This window comes from Petaurus breviceps, unplaced genomic scaffold (genome assembly GCF_028583685.1).
Source record: "Petaurus breviceps papuanus isolate PSGF00001 unplaced genomic scaffold, PetGlider_PUasm1.0 79, whole genome shotgun sequence".
Classification (NCBI taxonomy): domain Eukaryota; kingdom Metazoa; phylum Chordata; class Mammalia; order Diprotodontia; family Petauridae; genus Petaurus; species Petaurus breviceps.
The window spans coordinates 31,129,563-31,145,986 of record NW_027186523.1 but is presented as its reverse complement, the minus strand read 5'-3'; the positions used below and the strand labels follow the sequence as shown (position 1 = coordinate 31,145,986).

Here is a 16,424-nt window from a genome sequence, read left to right as displayed (position 1 = left end):
TACTGTGAATTTTCTGAAGTTTCTAGATGGGACCCAGGGATCTGGGAATTTTAGGATTGCCTAAAGAATCATTCCACTTATCACAGATCAGATTAAGAAGGGAATTTCACCACTTCCCACCAGGAAGGAGTGGGGGAGGGGCAGCAGTTACTTCAACCTCTGAAGAAGTCTTACTGAGAAATCATTCAGTCTCCAAACTGGCCTTTAAAGTTGGTAAAATTGATTTCTAGTAATTGGTTTTTAGTACAAATTTGGAATTTAGAACAGGAATTCTGGTAAATCTTTGTGGTATATTGCAATCCAGTGAGAGTAAACTAATGTTAAGGTAAAAGAGATTTGGGACCATATGGCATATGGATGCTTTATCCAATCAGGTCCCTGCTTTTCATCTTTATAGCAGAGTTTGGTAATCAATGAAAAGTTAGGCTATAATGCAAGTCTTTCATAAAGGTTTAGTGATTATTCCTCTTAACACCAGGATAAATTCAAACTGTTTTTAAAGAAAGGAAGTACTTTTAGAAAAGATGTTTTGCAGAAGAGTTCTTGCTGTTTTAATATGAATTTGTGGTTATTGCATGGTATAAGCAAAAGTTAACATTTGTAATTGAATGTATAAGTAAAAGATTTAGATTCCTGAAGTATCTCACTCTTCCAGACTGAGTATAACTAGGGAAGAATAAACAAACTTGCAAGGACATAAATCCATCAGCTTGTGGAGTTTAGCCATTAACCTCATTAACCTCTAAGCAGAACAGCTATGTTAGTAAAAGTACAATAACTTATCAGCTATCTTATTTTATGGTTAAAAGTGTAAAGGAAAGCTGAATAAGCTGGATAATGGGTTTGAGAGATTTAGAAGGATAAATAAAGGTTTGACTAGAAATGTAAAAGGAAGATAAGGTTTGGGGACAAATGGGGATAAATATTTATCCAAGACCCTCCTATCTCTAGATAGTGGTCTGGATGCCTTTGTATTAGATGGTTTAAGTATGTTGAGAAGAGTGTGAGGAAGTATTTAGGAAGGCAGAAAGAATTGTAATGATTTATAATTAATAGCTCAATCAAATTTGAGAAGGAAAGGAAATAGGGATACAAATGCAATACTGAATCATTATACCACGGACTGAGGTTGGGATTATAAAGTTACTATAGTAAAGATATATCTGTGTATGTGTGGAATGGTGTAATGTAATACCAAGCAAAGGCAACTTCCCAGGTTCAAAATACCAGCATAGGTGCTCTCTATTTTATTCAGTAACAAACCCAGAACAGAGAAGATCAAAACATGACATCATTCAAAATACAGCATTTACTAAGTGTGATTAAATCATCTCCAAGGCCTACCCCACCCCAGGACTTTCCAATCATTCAATCAATTACAAAGTCTCTGTTCCAAATACTTCTCCACCCCTAGGCTATACCTTAATTAAGTCCACCACAAAGCCCCTCTTCTCAAATGGAGATTAGTTTCCAAACATAAGTAAAATACATTCATTTGCTCAACCATAGAACACAAAAAGGTCAAAAGTTCCCCACCCCAGGATCACAATTGAATCTACCCCAGAGTTACATCAAGTTTAAACACAGCACTTAATACCCAAATGGAGGTCTTTTCTTCATCTTGACACGAGGCAAGTTCTCAGCAATCTTAGTTCCTGGAGAGACAAGGCTTAGCAAGGCCATAAGATACATTGCCAGTCCCTTCATGAATTTATCCTCTGTCTGTAGAACAGTCCTGGAACCCCTGAACACATTAGCAAAGCCCTCTCCCAGGATTTCTGTAAACATACAACAAGAAAATCCTTCTTCAGGGCTTCTGAACCAACAGAAAGGCTCCCAGACCCCTGCAACAACAGCACTGTCCTTCACCAGTGGACAGTATTCATTCTGTCTGCCGGACAGTCTCCAGACCCCTGCAACAACAGTACTGTCCCTCACCAGTGGACAGTATTCACTCTCTGTCTGGAGGACAGTCTCAGGCCTTCTTAACCAAATGCCAGGTTCCAGGACTTCTTCAACAGGACAGTCTTTCACCAGTGGACAAATCTGGCAAAATAACATCAAAACAGACAGACAAAGTACCAGCAAAACAGCCATGTCTCCTCAGTCCTTGGCAGCTCAGGGGGCAGGTCTCAAAAGTCCAGGGCAATTCAAAGCGGCCACCAGCAATCTCTTAGTCTCTCCCTCTCCACGAGGTGCTGCTTCCAAAAAGAACTTCCGCCTCTCTCTTGTCTCTCCAAATCTACATCACCAGCTCCTCCCACTTCAGGACTTTCTTTTCACATCAACAAGCCCATCCCACAGGTGGGATTAACAAACAAACTCTGGGTTTTAATACAATCAATTTGAAAACCAAGCCAATACAGGGGAATCTTTAATTGCCATTACTATCACAAATGGGGTCCCAGCTTATTTCAGTGATGAAAGAGCAATTGGGTATTAACACAATTGACTGAATTAATTGTTGGGACTAAATCAGAGACATTTTTAATTTTGAGAAAAGAAATTTTAGTATGAGCTCAGATTAAGCATAATTATAAGAAGATAGAGAAGTTTGGAAGTAGATACACATCTATTAGACCAATAATTTATAATCCCAGTGGGAGATTTGATTTTTATGAACAAGAATATAGAAATGAATACAGGTTATTTGAAGCTCACTAAAGATGTTCCTTAACCAATGGGAGATTATAATCATATCTTAAACTGATTGTTGGTGCTTGTTATTTAAGATTTGATGGAACTGTTAACTGATTGTTTCTTTGAGGTCAACTCCAGATATGAGTATTAAGAAAGGCTGCCCAAGCTACCCAAGCCACCAACCCATGGTGCCAGACCCTGTAAGATACAAGTATGAAGGCTGGGGGAACGACTGTTCCACATGAGCTGAGGTAGGATTCTTCTGACTTAATTTACCCATAAGCGCCTGGCAGACTTTAAGTTTGGCTCAATGGAGACTGTATTTTGGTATACATTTTGCCTGAAATTGACATTCTGAAGTTTGGGAAATATGGTTCCCTCATTACAGTGTTGTCCCTATTCTTGGTGGCAAGTTTCAATAATCAAAAGTTTTCAAATAAACAGCAACAAATCTATTAAATACTTGATTCTGGTTCATCTTAAATTACTATAAGATAAAGCTATTAGGCTTAGGGTTTAGTATAGGTATTCCTGTATGAGTCAGGACCCTTTAGTTCTTTGTAATAATATGAGGACAAGTAGGTCAAGGGTTTGTGGGAATATTATTCTATTATTTAGTTAGTATCATACTTGTCTCAACTTTGTTATAATTAGTCAGTGTTAAAAGGAGGATAATTTTTGGACTACTTGGTAAAAATTTTAATTGTTTTAATTGTGAGCTTAATGTAAATAAATCTCTTAGTGAAATCCCATCCTCCTGGTGGAGGAATTAATAATGGATTAATGCAAAATATAAGAAACTGGTTTTAATGTGTGATCGTGACAATTGACCAAGGCTCCAATTTTAATTTTGTAAGAATGATAAAGGTTCTGGAGTGGTCATTTAAATTGGCACCAAGGTTCCTTTTGTAGGTAAATGAATGAAAGAAGGCAGAAGAAAGAGAGGCTGGGATGCAGGACTGAAGATGGATGACCCTAGGACTTCCTCAGATCTGTTTGCAGTGTGAAAAGAGACTTTTGGACTTTGAAAGGACAACTGTTTGTTATTGTTTTCTTCTGAATCTCTGTATCTGAACTCATAATGGGGACTGCCCCCTTGTATGTTGTTAATGTGTCCAGGGTAATTAGAATTTAAAAAAGTGGGAAAACTTCAAAATGTATAAAAGAACAGGGGGGATTTGTGAGGGATAATTTGCAGTGAAGTTTTCCCATTCTGAAAAATCAAATCTAGAGTGGCTTCAGCATCCACTAGGCCTAAGTTTAGAGGTCATCTGACCTTACAGGAATCTAGGACTTAGAGCAATGGAGACCCTCCCCAGTGCCACCTCAGCACAAGATATGCCAAATAAGGATAAAACTGCCTTCCTGGCCTTACATCGGACACCCACATGTTTCTGTGTCCTTTGTCTCCAAGATAGATTCCCGCGCTTAGGTTGTGGGCCGGCCTCCCTACCAATGAGAGTGAAGGCCAGTTGGGGGTTGGGTTTCTGCATTAGAAGGTTATATAACCATGGACTTGCTTCTATCTGTTGCTCTCTCCCAGGCGGATGCCATTTGAGCGACAGGGGCAGAATCCTTGCTCATGAGAAAGAATAAAGACTTTTTCTGATCTCAGACTCAGACTCTGAACTCTTTTATCCCACACAATTCTATCTTTATGAAGGAAGGAAAACATTTATTTTTGTACTCAGAAGTTATAAATTGTTTAACAACACAGAAACAGAGTATTAAAATTCAAAATTTGATATAAGATATGGAGAAATAATCTTAAACGCAGAACTTTAAGAGTAATATTCTTATAAATGACCAGTGCAGGAAATAATTCTAAGGATCTTTATTATTGTTACTATAACATTTTTCCAAGGTATTTTTTTTAAAAAGCCTTAATGTAAAAATGGATATGAAAATGTTTTATAAACTGTTAATCCTGAAAATACCTCTTGAGGCAACTAGAGCTGAATATATTGGACCAAAGATTGTCAAAACTCCTTGACCCACTGAGACCAATAATTCTTGAAGGAAAAGTGTAATTAATTACTCATTCTACCCTATAGTTAATACTACAGCATAATTCTTAAGACCTGTATCTAGACCAAGAGTGTTAATGCTAGTATCTGAAGATGACATTATAGTTTAAACAAGTCAGTGTGCATTGCATTATTATTAGTCCTTTACACTTGATGATGCATTATTTCTTGTTATACGCTACGCCCACTGCTTGTAGGTTCCATTGCTCTTTATAGGTTCACCTCTATCTTGTAATTCTTAAATGTCATTGCTTCTCAAATTACATATCCTCATATTTAATTGCTTCATACTAATAACTGCTTTTCAGTAAAGGCAATCCACCCCCCTTCCCCTCCACCCAGTTTATCCTTCCTTTGAATTGAAATGGCTTGGCTTTGCTTTATTTTCTTAAACATTGTCCAAATTTGGATAAATTGTGTCTCCATCCAATGTCTTCTAAGAGGTGTTAGAAAATTACTAGGAAACCAAATATCTGTTTTAATACCGATTTATGAGTACCATAAAAATACTAATAAGCCACCTGGCCTCCACTTTTTATAATGCTAGGAGAAGCACATTAAGAGGATAAGTAACTTGTAGATAATAATTTAAACTATGTATAACTAAAAATAATGAAAATGTTTAATATAATACCATTGATTAGAATCTACTTTCATATTTTCCTTTTCAAATTTGCATTATACAGTCATCATGTCTAAAGTCTCTTTTAGCTCTAATATTCTGTCATTAAAAAAATCTTTTAAGGAAAACAGTCCTGTTTCTTCCATTTAATTTTTCATGTCAAGCGACAATACCTGTCCTCAAGGAACTTATCTAGTCTGGAAAATAGTTATACACACACACACACACACACACACACACATTCATATCTCTTAACTCATGCCTCCGGAGGTAAGTAGTATATTCCCCCTCATGGGAGGTTTTAAAATGGAGACTGGGTGACTTCTAGGTAAAGTTGTAGACATGATTTTTAGTCAGTTATGTATTAAACTAGATGGCTTCTGGGGTTCCTTCCAACTTTGAAATTATGTCATTTTAGGAAGCAGCATAGCATCTAAGAATTCCCTGGATTTTCCTCTCTAAGTTTTGAAGGCCCATGCTCTGATTATTATTTACAGGGAAAAGGTATCCCCCAAGTCTTACTGTCCCTTTTTTTCTATATAAAAAAGCACCAGGGGGGGGAGGAAAACAGAAGAGGATACTGTAAGGAAAACAATCTAATTATGTTTATCATTCCAAACATTCATATGGGCATATGGGTAAATTTTAATTGTAAGTCTTTTTTAGCAGTAAATCTAGCTAATAATAATAATAATAGTAATAATAATGATGATGATAGCAGCTAGCAAAGTGCCAGGAACTGTACTAAGCACTTTACAAATATCTCATTTGATCCTCACAACTCTGGGAGGTAGGCACTGTTATTATCCCTATTTTACATGAGGCAAACAAAGGTTGAGAGACTTGCTGCAAGGTTACACAGTAAATGTATGAAGCTAAATAAATGAAAACAAGTTACTGAAAGAAAATCAAACTAGAACTACCTTTAGTTAAAGAAGTCCCTTTGTGACCCTAAGTAAGTCACTTAATTCCTCTGGGCTTTAATTTCTTAATTTGTAAAACAAAGGGGTTAGTGGGGCAGCTAGGTGGTGCAGTGAATAGAGCAGCAGCCCTGGAGTCTGGAGGACCTGCGTTCAAGTGCGGCCTCAGACACAACACAAAAACTAGCTGTTTGACCTTGGGCAAGTAAGTCACTTAACCCCAACTGCCCTCCAAAAAGCAGAAAATAAAATAAATAAATTGTTAAAAAAAATAAAGGGGTTAGTGATAATTAGGGGATCTTAAGACAAATAAAAGAGAGCAAGGGACTGATTTATTCCTCTCTTAAAGACTCAGGTAGCATGAAAATCTATGACTGGAGGAAACTTAGGTATGTGAGGAGAAGGAAAAAGGGATATCTTCACAAGGACAAAACATTCTGCATCTTTCCTCAAGAGGAAATAAAGAAAAGGGTAGGGAATCAGGGATTTGGACACTGAGATTAGTGTATTTTTCTACTTTCTGAGTAGTTTATTTATTTTTTTGTTTTGTATACGCTCAGGTAGAGAATGAATGGGAAGGAAAAGGTTTTTGACTAGGGCACATGAAGGCACTTCAGTCTTCAAAAACCCCAAACTAAGAGTTAAAAAAAAAATGACTAGGAATGATTCCCAATCAAAAATTAGTATTATGGGGTGGCTACATGTTACAGTGAAGAGAGCATCAGCCCTGGAATCAGGAGGACCTGAGTTGAAATTCGACCTCAGAAACTTAACACTTACTGTGTGACCTTGGGCAAGTCACTTAACCCCAACTTCCCTGCCTTCCCCCTCCAAAAAAGCAAAAGAAAAAAATGAATATTAGTAGCCTAGGCTATTTCTCCTCTGGAATAAATACAGTAATAAGTGGGGGAAAAAAAACCTAGGAATGTTAATGTTTACAAATTAAGGGGAGAAAATACCTAGTGTTATCTTAGAAAATTTTGATTAAAGATTGTTTTGAAAGCTTCCGCATTTGTTTGACTTTGCTTTAGTATAAATGCTTTAGTTTAAAAATTTTTTTTATTAAAAGTAGCAAAATTAGTGATTATAAATTTGTAACAAAGTAGGCAGGGAGCAACATCTCAAATTTCAGTTTAGAGACATGCCTTATATGGTCATGGAACAGTACTGCCACCTAGTGGTAGCACATCTATTTCAAAGGCCAGCTGTTTTTAAAAATACAATCCAAAGGAAAATTATAAACTATATTTACTTTGTAATGAAAGATTAATAGATCACAAATGCCATAGTACTGTAATAATTTTAAAAGATCAAGCTCAACTTTTAAATAATTTCTCTTTCATATGATCAAATTTTCCCCCTAAGACCTTACCCTTGGTCATAAAAGGATGCCTCACCATTCATGAAAGACTTTATACAATAATCCAATGACTTTTATCAAATGGGTATCTGGCAATCATCCTTTACCTCTATCTCTAAAGTCAAGAAAAAGATGGTGTAGATTTGAGGGAGAATAGACAGGGAATAATATGATGGTGAATACCTACACTGGGGGCAGTTGGTAGTTTTCTCTGATTGTGGATATAACAAAGATGTCTCTTGAAAATACATAATGTTGCAAGTTCATATGATACTGTGCTAGTGTGGAAAACATGAACTAACTATATCTGTATGCTATCATCTGGGACCTCCACTTCTACCTTGTAATTTCTACCCAGCTAGAGATGAGCTTCTTGGAGGTTAATTCAATTCCTTCTTAGAAAACATTCATTATCATACTCTTCTGTGAAGCTGAGAGCCCTTATGAACTGGAGCCCAAGAAACACAGGAGTACCTAGGGCACATTCTAGTCCAGGACTAATAAGAATGTTGTGACTACTTTGTAGATTATACATATGTAGTCAAGGCCTATACAAGTAGTTGGTCAAGGGACTTTCTGAACAACAGGATGACCTTTTAGGGGGGACTTTTGATTGCATCTTCCTATGAGGGTAGGGGATATGTCCTTTCATGTCTCCTAGTTGATAGATCTCAGTGAATGAGGATGAACTGGTTGACTCTAAATCTAGGGGGATAGACTGTTGTGGAAACAGTAACTCTGTAAGTCTTCATTTTAAGATTAGGCCTTTCTGCTTTTCAATAGAGCTAAATTGTACTAAGTCATTGTCTGCTTTTGAGCAAAGAACATGGGAGCCACATTGTCTCCACCATGTAGCATCAATGAAAAGGAATCATGTGGTCAAGTAGTAGAGATAGCAGCTTCTTGTCCCAATAGTAAAATGTTGAGAGTGCCTGCACCCAGTCCTAGAGAGGCAGGAGCTAAGGCATGTTCTCAACCCTGGAAGAGGGAAACACATGATCTGAGTGTTGAGTGTTCCAGAACCTCAACTTCCAAAGGACTGCTGAAGAATCTTCCTTGGGACTGAGGTTCTAGTAACTGCTAGGTTTAAGAGTTCCAGAATCTAACCTCATTAGAGAGAAGAGGATTACATACATGGGACCTAAAGCTGGAAAGGGTACAAGGGATTAAAGCCATGATATAGTCTAGGTATTCAGATGGTAAAGCAGGGTAATGCTGTGGATAGAGAGCTGGCCTTAGAATTAGGAAGACCTGAGCTCAAGACCTGATACATACAAGCTTTGTGACTGTTGTCCTAGGCAAGTCTCTAAGATTATAAACTGAAAAATAATTTTCAGTCTGCAGTAGGAGAGGGTTCCTCACTGGGAATGACAAACACTGATGAATCACAAGTCCAAACCCATCTCTCTTACCCGCTCCTTCTCTCCTGCCTCTTCTTCTCTCCCCCCTCTTCTTCACTCCTCCCCCTCCCCCGGCCAATAATCAAGATATAATGACCTGATTTGGGGGCGCGGGAAGGAGGACAGGAGGTTTGTTTGTCTAGCATCTCCAAGTGAATTTTTTTACCCCAAGACGAATCTAAGCTCTCAGACCTGTACCAAAAGCCTGGATGCCTGTATGGATTGTGCACTATAAGTGGTACTGGAATGTTGGGCTGTCTGTCTAAAACCAAGTTCCCTTCTCGAAATTTCAAGTCTGTTCTGAGGAGATTCCAAAGCACAGGGCAAAACTAAATATGAAGGAATGTATACAGTCCTGGGAAATTTCACTTCACCAGAATAGTGGGAGAGGGAGGGAAGTACAGGGAGGTTCTGCTAGTAACCCCAAGTTTGTTTCCCTTCCTTGGGGTTTCTAAACCACAAGATGGTGCTATGAGACTGGAAGACTCTTCCAGCTATGGTTGATAATATTATATGTGGTACAGTCTTCCATTGATATAGACCGATAATTTAGGTAGGAAAAGGTGAGGGTAAATGCAGAGAATTTGACAGATATTAAAGATGTGGAAGTAAAATCAAGAGAACTAGCCAATTTAATCTGAAGGAGAAGGAAAAGAGTTTGCTGTATAGAAAACTTTCTTGGTTAGTGTTAATTATTGATGGCAAATATTTAATCCTAGGTCAACTTCTATCTGTTATCCAGGATATTTCTATTATAGTGTGCCCCTACAATCAATTAGTGTGAGTTCAGCAAATGCAAATGATCTGAACCTAAGTCTGAAATAAATACAGTTAAAAGATAAATGCACTGTGAAAATATCATAAAATACATTCCAAAGCCAAGAAAAATAGTTTTACTATTACATACTGTATTCAATTATATGGTCACAATTCCTCTTTAGTGAACGTATTCTTCATGAGTTACAACCCTGAATCACTGCCTAATATTTGGGGGGGTAAGGCACAGGAGGGATGTTTATTGCCAGAATCCTAGATATGATTCCGTTATTAGTATATTCATTACTTCTTCCTCAGTTTCCTCATATGTAAAATGGGGATAATAATATCCACCTACTTCATAAGGTGATTGTGAGGATCAGATAAGATAACATATGTAAAGTGCTTTACAAACCTTAAAGTGACATAAAAATGCTAGTTATTATTTTTAATTGTATTATCTACACATCCTAGATCATTAAATAATATTCACCACACAAAGAAGTCTGTTTTGAAATATAGGAAGTTTCTAGTCTAAACTCTGAGTAACTTTCTATTCAATCTTGGTCAGTTATTTAATCTCTTTTTCTCACTTTTCTCATCTGTAAAATAGGATTGAAAATATTTTTACTACTAAATTGCTATGTGTTGCTATGTGGATAAAGAATGTACCTATAAATATTTTCACAAATACAAAGCACTATAAAGATGTAATCTCTTATTATTCAGCTTATCTTTTACTTGGAGAGACATTATGGAATCCCAGATAAGACAGCTGGTCTCCGTCAGGAAGACCTAGGTTAATTTCCTACCTCTAACACATTCTAGCCTTTAGATCCTGGTCAAAGCACTTAAGTTCTCAGTGTTGTAGGCAGTTTTCTAAGACTATAAATTTCAGTCAATCTACATTGGTAGAGGAAGTTTCTCTCCCTACACCTATGAAACTATAGATCCAATCCTTATACCTAACTTTTACTTAATAATATCTAGGTTTTATATAATGCTTTAATTTGCAAAACTCTTTGCAAATTATCTCACTTGATCCTCACAAAAACTCTATAAGATTGGTGCTATTATCATTCCCATTTTACCTGTGAGGAATCTAAGACTAAGAGAGGTAAGTGACTTGCCCAAGGTCATAGCTAGTAAGTATCTGTGGCAGAATTTGAACTTAGGTCTTTCTGTCTCCAAGCCTAAGACTCTATCCACTGTACCACTTAAGATTTTAACTCCTTTTTCCTCTCTAAATATATATTTAAAGCAGATTCTATTTTTCCTTTACATTATTTTTCTTGGTTAATGTTTAGCTAAATTATGCTGATCTGGCTTCTAAAATCTATTCTTATAACTCTTCACCAGCAGCAGTAGTCAGAAATATAGAAATCCTACTTTCCTTTCTAATGGGGTTCCAGATGGAATGAAGATAGAAAAACATTTTTAGAGCTTTTGCATCCTCTTTGTTAGAGTAAAGTAGGAGGAGCCTTCCATATTTGAATTCTGGAAGCAAAATCAGTCACAAGAAGGAGGCTTCACAAAATACTCAAGGATGGTTCTAATTTACTGAGTTTTTCTGGGCACTCCCCACCCCCCAACTTTCTATCCTTCTTGGCTTTAAAATGTAACATTCAAATAGCTGCCTCACCTATGTCAGCTTTCTATTTTTCTACCTTGCTATATAACTACAACCAGCAGAATCATCCACAAGAAATAGTGCTAACTCCTGGGGATATAAAGAAAGTTAAAAAAAAAAATTCCCTCCAGGAGCTCGAATTCTAATGGGAGAGATGACATGCAAACAAGTATATACGTAGAAGATGTATAAAGTGTATGTGGGAGGCAATCTCAGAAGAAAGGTACTTGGAGTGAGGTGATAAGGAAAGACTTCCTTGCAGAAGATGGAATTTGAGTTGAGTCTTGAAGAAAGCCAGTGACATCTTAACTTCCTCTCTTAACAACAAAAACAAAATAAGGTCAAAGCAGGAATAAAACTATGGTTTTTTTTTTTTAAGAAAGTACAAGGTATCATAAGTTTAGAGTTGGAAGGTACCTTAGAGGTTATTAAAACCAACCTCATTTTACAGATGAGGAAACTGAGTCTCAGAGAAGTTAAGAGACTTGCCTAGAATTTCACAGCTAAAAAGTGCCTAAAGCAAGATGGGAGTGGAAACCAGCAGCCTGTCCACTATAGTACTGCAGTGAAGTCATATAAGTGACTCACCCAAACTTTTTAAATTGAACTGAAATTAAAAAAAAAAGTAAAATGTACTGATACCTTTTTAAAAAATAAACATGGACTGGTACCTTTATAAGTTCTCTTGGACGGTTGCTTCCATTTCTGGTTTTCCCTTCTTTCTCCCCCTTTACCCTAACTTCATGTTTACTTGATTTTAAAACTAAAAGAGAATGATTTAGAAAACAACAATGAGGAATATGAAGGAATATTCATGTTAGAAAAAAAGTCTCCTACTATTCACTTCCTTACTATTCAAAGCAAACATTGCTTTCAAATTTTACAGCAATTACTTTGCTCAATTATTTGCTTTGTTGATTATCTTTAGAGTTTACTCCAACTTACTTATTTATTCTATTGATTTCTTAGCTCTTTATTCTGCATTGTATTTTTCAAGAAAATTCTTTGAAATCCAATACTTAAAGACCTTCCTTGCTATAGAGAAAATTTGAAAAAGATCAGCTCTTCAGGCATGTCTGGGAAACTTGGAGAAAATAAAAGCTCACATTTATACTAGAACTTTGAAGTGCTTTCTTCATAAAAATTCTGTGAGATGGGTCATCACAGTGGCCTACCTAAAAGTGAGGTCATCATTGTGTTCTTTGAAGTGTATTCCTTCCTATATTATCTTGTTTTACAGAGTTAAGTTTTACAGAACTTAATGTAGACAAGAGAATCTCACACCTAACAGGGGAACTGAGTTAAAGAGAACTGTCTAGCTGATGCTTGAAGTTTATAACATTTTATTTTGATGCCTAATTTTAAAGTAGGGTCATTGTGAGACTGTGAATGATCCCTTTACACCAGGGCTACTGCCTCATTACTTTGTCCATGGTACTGTTGTTTCAGCTCCTTCTCCCCAACAAGAATTACAGAATTAAATAATTCCAAGTCCTCCCTCTAGTCCTAAACATCTTGCCAAAAGACATGGAAAAAAATGTATGTCATTCTTAGCATGTCCCCAAAGATTTAGAGTCAGCTAGTCCAACACTTACATTATAGCTAAGAAAACCGAGGTCCAGAGGGGTTAAAGGAAAAGGACAAAGAAAAACATTCAGAGACATTAAGGGTTCGCACAACTCATAACTGAACAGATCAACTGTTCTTCAAGAGATGAGATTAGGTATAGAGAAGGAAAGCAAGTCACTTAACCTCTTGGACTTTCTACCTCCTTTCAAGGCTCAACCCAGGTGCTTCCTGCTACATAAAGGTTTCTCTGATTTCCCCAATCAGAAGTGATCATTCCTCTTTCAATTTTTGTTTTTTGCTTTTTTTTCTTCCTTGGAGAGGGGAAGGTAGGGCAATTGGTGTTAAGTGACTTGCCCAAGGCTAGTTTTGTGTTACATGTCTGAGGCTGAATTTGAACTCAGGTCCTCCTGACTTCAGGGCTGGTGCTCTATTCACTGCACCACCTAGCCACCCCTTTCTTAAAGGAAAGAATGAAGCAGTACGATAAAAGTGGAAAAAGCACTGTGTTTAGATTTGGAGGCCTGGGTTCAAATCCCAACTTTCATCTCCTAATTGTATGACTTTGGGGAAGTCACCTAGCTTCCATGGACCTCTTTCTACATCTACAAAATGAGGATCTCTAAGGTCCCTTCCAGTTCTAAATCTAAGAACCCTATATATATATATATGTATATATATACATATATACATATATATATTGCCTTAATATCATGGTTATTTATATACTATTTCATACATACCTCACATCATCTTTTCTTTATGATTTGTTTATAATTTTGAGGGCTGATGTTGTATCTAATTTCATTAAAAAAAAAACAACCAAAACACCAACACAATTCCTTGACCATAGCAGGCACTGGAGAAATGTTTGTTGAATTGGATTGTATTAGTTTATGAGCAAGTTGAAAGAGAGAGGGAGAGAGAAAACTGGGGACATGAATTGAAGAGCACACGTATGGATACATATTGCTGTATTTTCTTGCTATGCATATGTATTTTTAGATTATTAACAATTTTTCCTTATTTGGATAACTACAGAGCTATCTCACTTGCTTCTAGCTAAAACAATTGGGTTAGCAATCTCATGTATTGAAGGCTATATAGTAACTCAGGAATTCAACTATGTTTTCATCTAGTAGGGACAGGAATAGGACCTGGACTTGTGTGATTTCATTAGAAAAGATTATGTTCCAGGTTAGGAAACTCCCTCTACTAGGCAAATTGGTACCTTCTCTGCAAAATCTACTTGAGTTTGGACTAATTGAAAATTGAAAAACAAATTTATTACAGATATTGGAATCTTTTTTCCCACTTCATAATATAGAATTAAAGAACCAGGGTTGGAAGAAATCTTAAATGCCATTTAGTCTAATCACAACTTGAAACATGTATGCTTTTTACAGCATCTCCAACAAGTAATTGAGCATTGCCTCTATTTGAAGACTTCTAGTGACAGAATTCAATAGTTCTTAGGGTAGTCAATTCCATTTTTTTGACAACTCTGTTAGGAAAATCTTTTTTATATTGAGATTCCATGTAACCTCTATGTGGTAGTCCCAGTTGTTCTCTTGGGCTAAACAGAGTAAATCAAATCTATTTTTCTCATATGACAATTCTTCAAATATCTGAAGACAATAATAACCAAGCCTCCCCTAAATCTTCTCTTCTCTGGGTGAAGCATCCTTTATGCTTCACCCAAATATGGCATGATTCAAATATGGTATAATTTTCAAGGCCCTGCATCATCCCAACTCCCCTTTTCTCAGAATACTCCAGCTTGTCAATGTCTTTCCTGCAATGTAAAGTGAAGGGCTCAACATCATACTTCATATGGCGTATAACAAAGGTAAATTTGAGTGCAACTCTCACTTCCATCATTCTAAAACAGAAGTTGCCACAGAAAACAAAACAGCAACTTGTATCTGTATTATGGTGCAGTCAGACAGATCTCTGTATCTTTTTCACATGAACTGCTAAGGAAGGTATGGCTAGACATCTCGCATCTGTACAGTTGATATTTAAAATTTTTTAAACTATATTTTGTTTTTACATCACCTACATTTCCCCAATACATTCCCCTACCTCCTAGAGTCCTTCCTTGTAATAAGAATAAAAATAAGAAAAAAAAATTGACATTTGACATTAGTCTTAAGTTCAATTTAGCCCCAAAGTATATCTGCTTATGGATTAAAATTCTGTCATCTAATGCATGAGAATCACCAGAGGAAGTTTAGGGAAAGAACAGGGCTTTTTTTTTGGATCATGGGAACATAGAAAACCTTGAGGAATAGACTGAAGGTGTTTATAGGTAAAGTCAGTAGATGATCTGGAGTGACGGTGAAGAATCAGAAAGAAATGGAACTTTGGGAATAGATGGGAAATGCTTTATCCAGTGTGCCAGAGACCAGGCAGAAACTCAAGAGAGTCAAGACAGGTACAAAAATAAAAAAATAAAGTCTAGCCCAGGACCCTTTGAGGGTCACATCTCAAAATGATAATGCCAGCAGGTTTGGGGAGGCTTGAAGATGCTAGTAGTAGTGTCAATCCTAAATAACCTTGGGATGGAAATGGAAGTATAGTTCTCTAGCAAAGATTATAATCCAATGTAGAAAATTTTGATTTGAGAGAAAGAGACTGGGAACTGGGTACCATGTAATCAGTAGTTGCTAAGATAATCTTTGATTAAATGTTAGTTAAGATTAGAAATTTGTATTTTGTAAACTCAGTTTTTCCCCCTTAGAGAGGGGAGTGTGTGGGGGGTGGTGGCAGTGGTAAGAAGTAAGGGAATGCTGTTTGTTTTCCATTAGTTTTCTCATAAAAATTACTTTTGAAATATTCCAACCTTGTCTCAAATGAACCAAGGAAAAACAGGTTTTATTACAGGATGGTTATGGAAATTAGTTTCTCCCAATGGTCAGGTATAGTGGTGGTGGTGGGAAAACTCAGCAAAACCTTCAGAGCAACTTTGAAATACAGGCACTTCTATTTAGCCCATTCAACAGACATTTACTTTAGATAAGAGAATGTAGTAGTAAAACAAGATGTTGGATAGGTATGTGAAAGATACTTTGGGAGAATTCCAGTTAGTCAATAGATTAAAACTTTAAACTTTTCTTCATTGAAAAGATCTGAAAACAAAACCAATAAATGTTTTGCAGTTGGATAAAGATTTTGGAATTATTTTAAAATTCTTCTTACATTGATTACAAAATGTATTTTGTACTTACTTGTTAAATAACTACATCATCTTTTTAATCTTTTATTTTATGGAATCATATTCATGTTGTTTTAAAATAAATCCCAGCTCACAAATGCTAACTCTAATTAAAAACTATTTTCAATTAATCTTAGTAGAGGAACATGTGCAAAGCTGTCCTAAATATGAGCTGGACAATCACTAATATTTGTCAACATACCACTACTATTTGCTTACATTTATATATTGGATTCCATTTTATAATGTGGATTCCTCAGACTTAAAGTAAAGAACACTGTACTAC

General features: G+C 36.3%; 1 long non-coding RNA gene across 1 annotated transcript; it reads left to right on the top strand.

The window, feature by feature from the left end:
- Nucleotides 1-1,658: 1,658 nt before the first annotated feature.
- LOC138175890 (uncharacterized) lies at nt 1,659-4,254 on the top strand. Its single transcript, XR_011172117.1, has 2 exons — nt 1,659-2,891; nt 3,553-4,254. It is a non-coding gene; the product is annotated as an uncharacterized lncRNA (long non-coding RNA).
- Nucleotides 4,255-16,424: the final 12,170 nt, after the last annotated feature.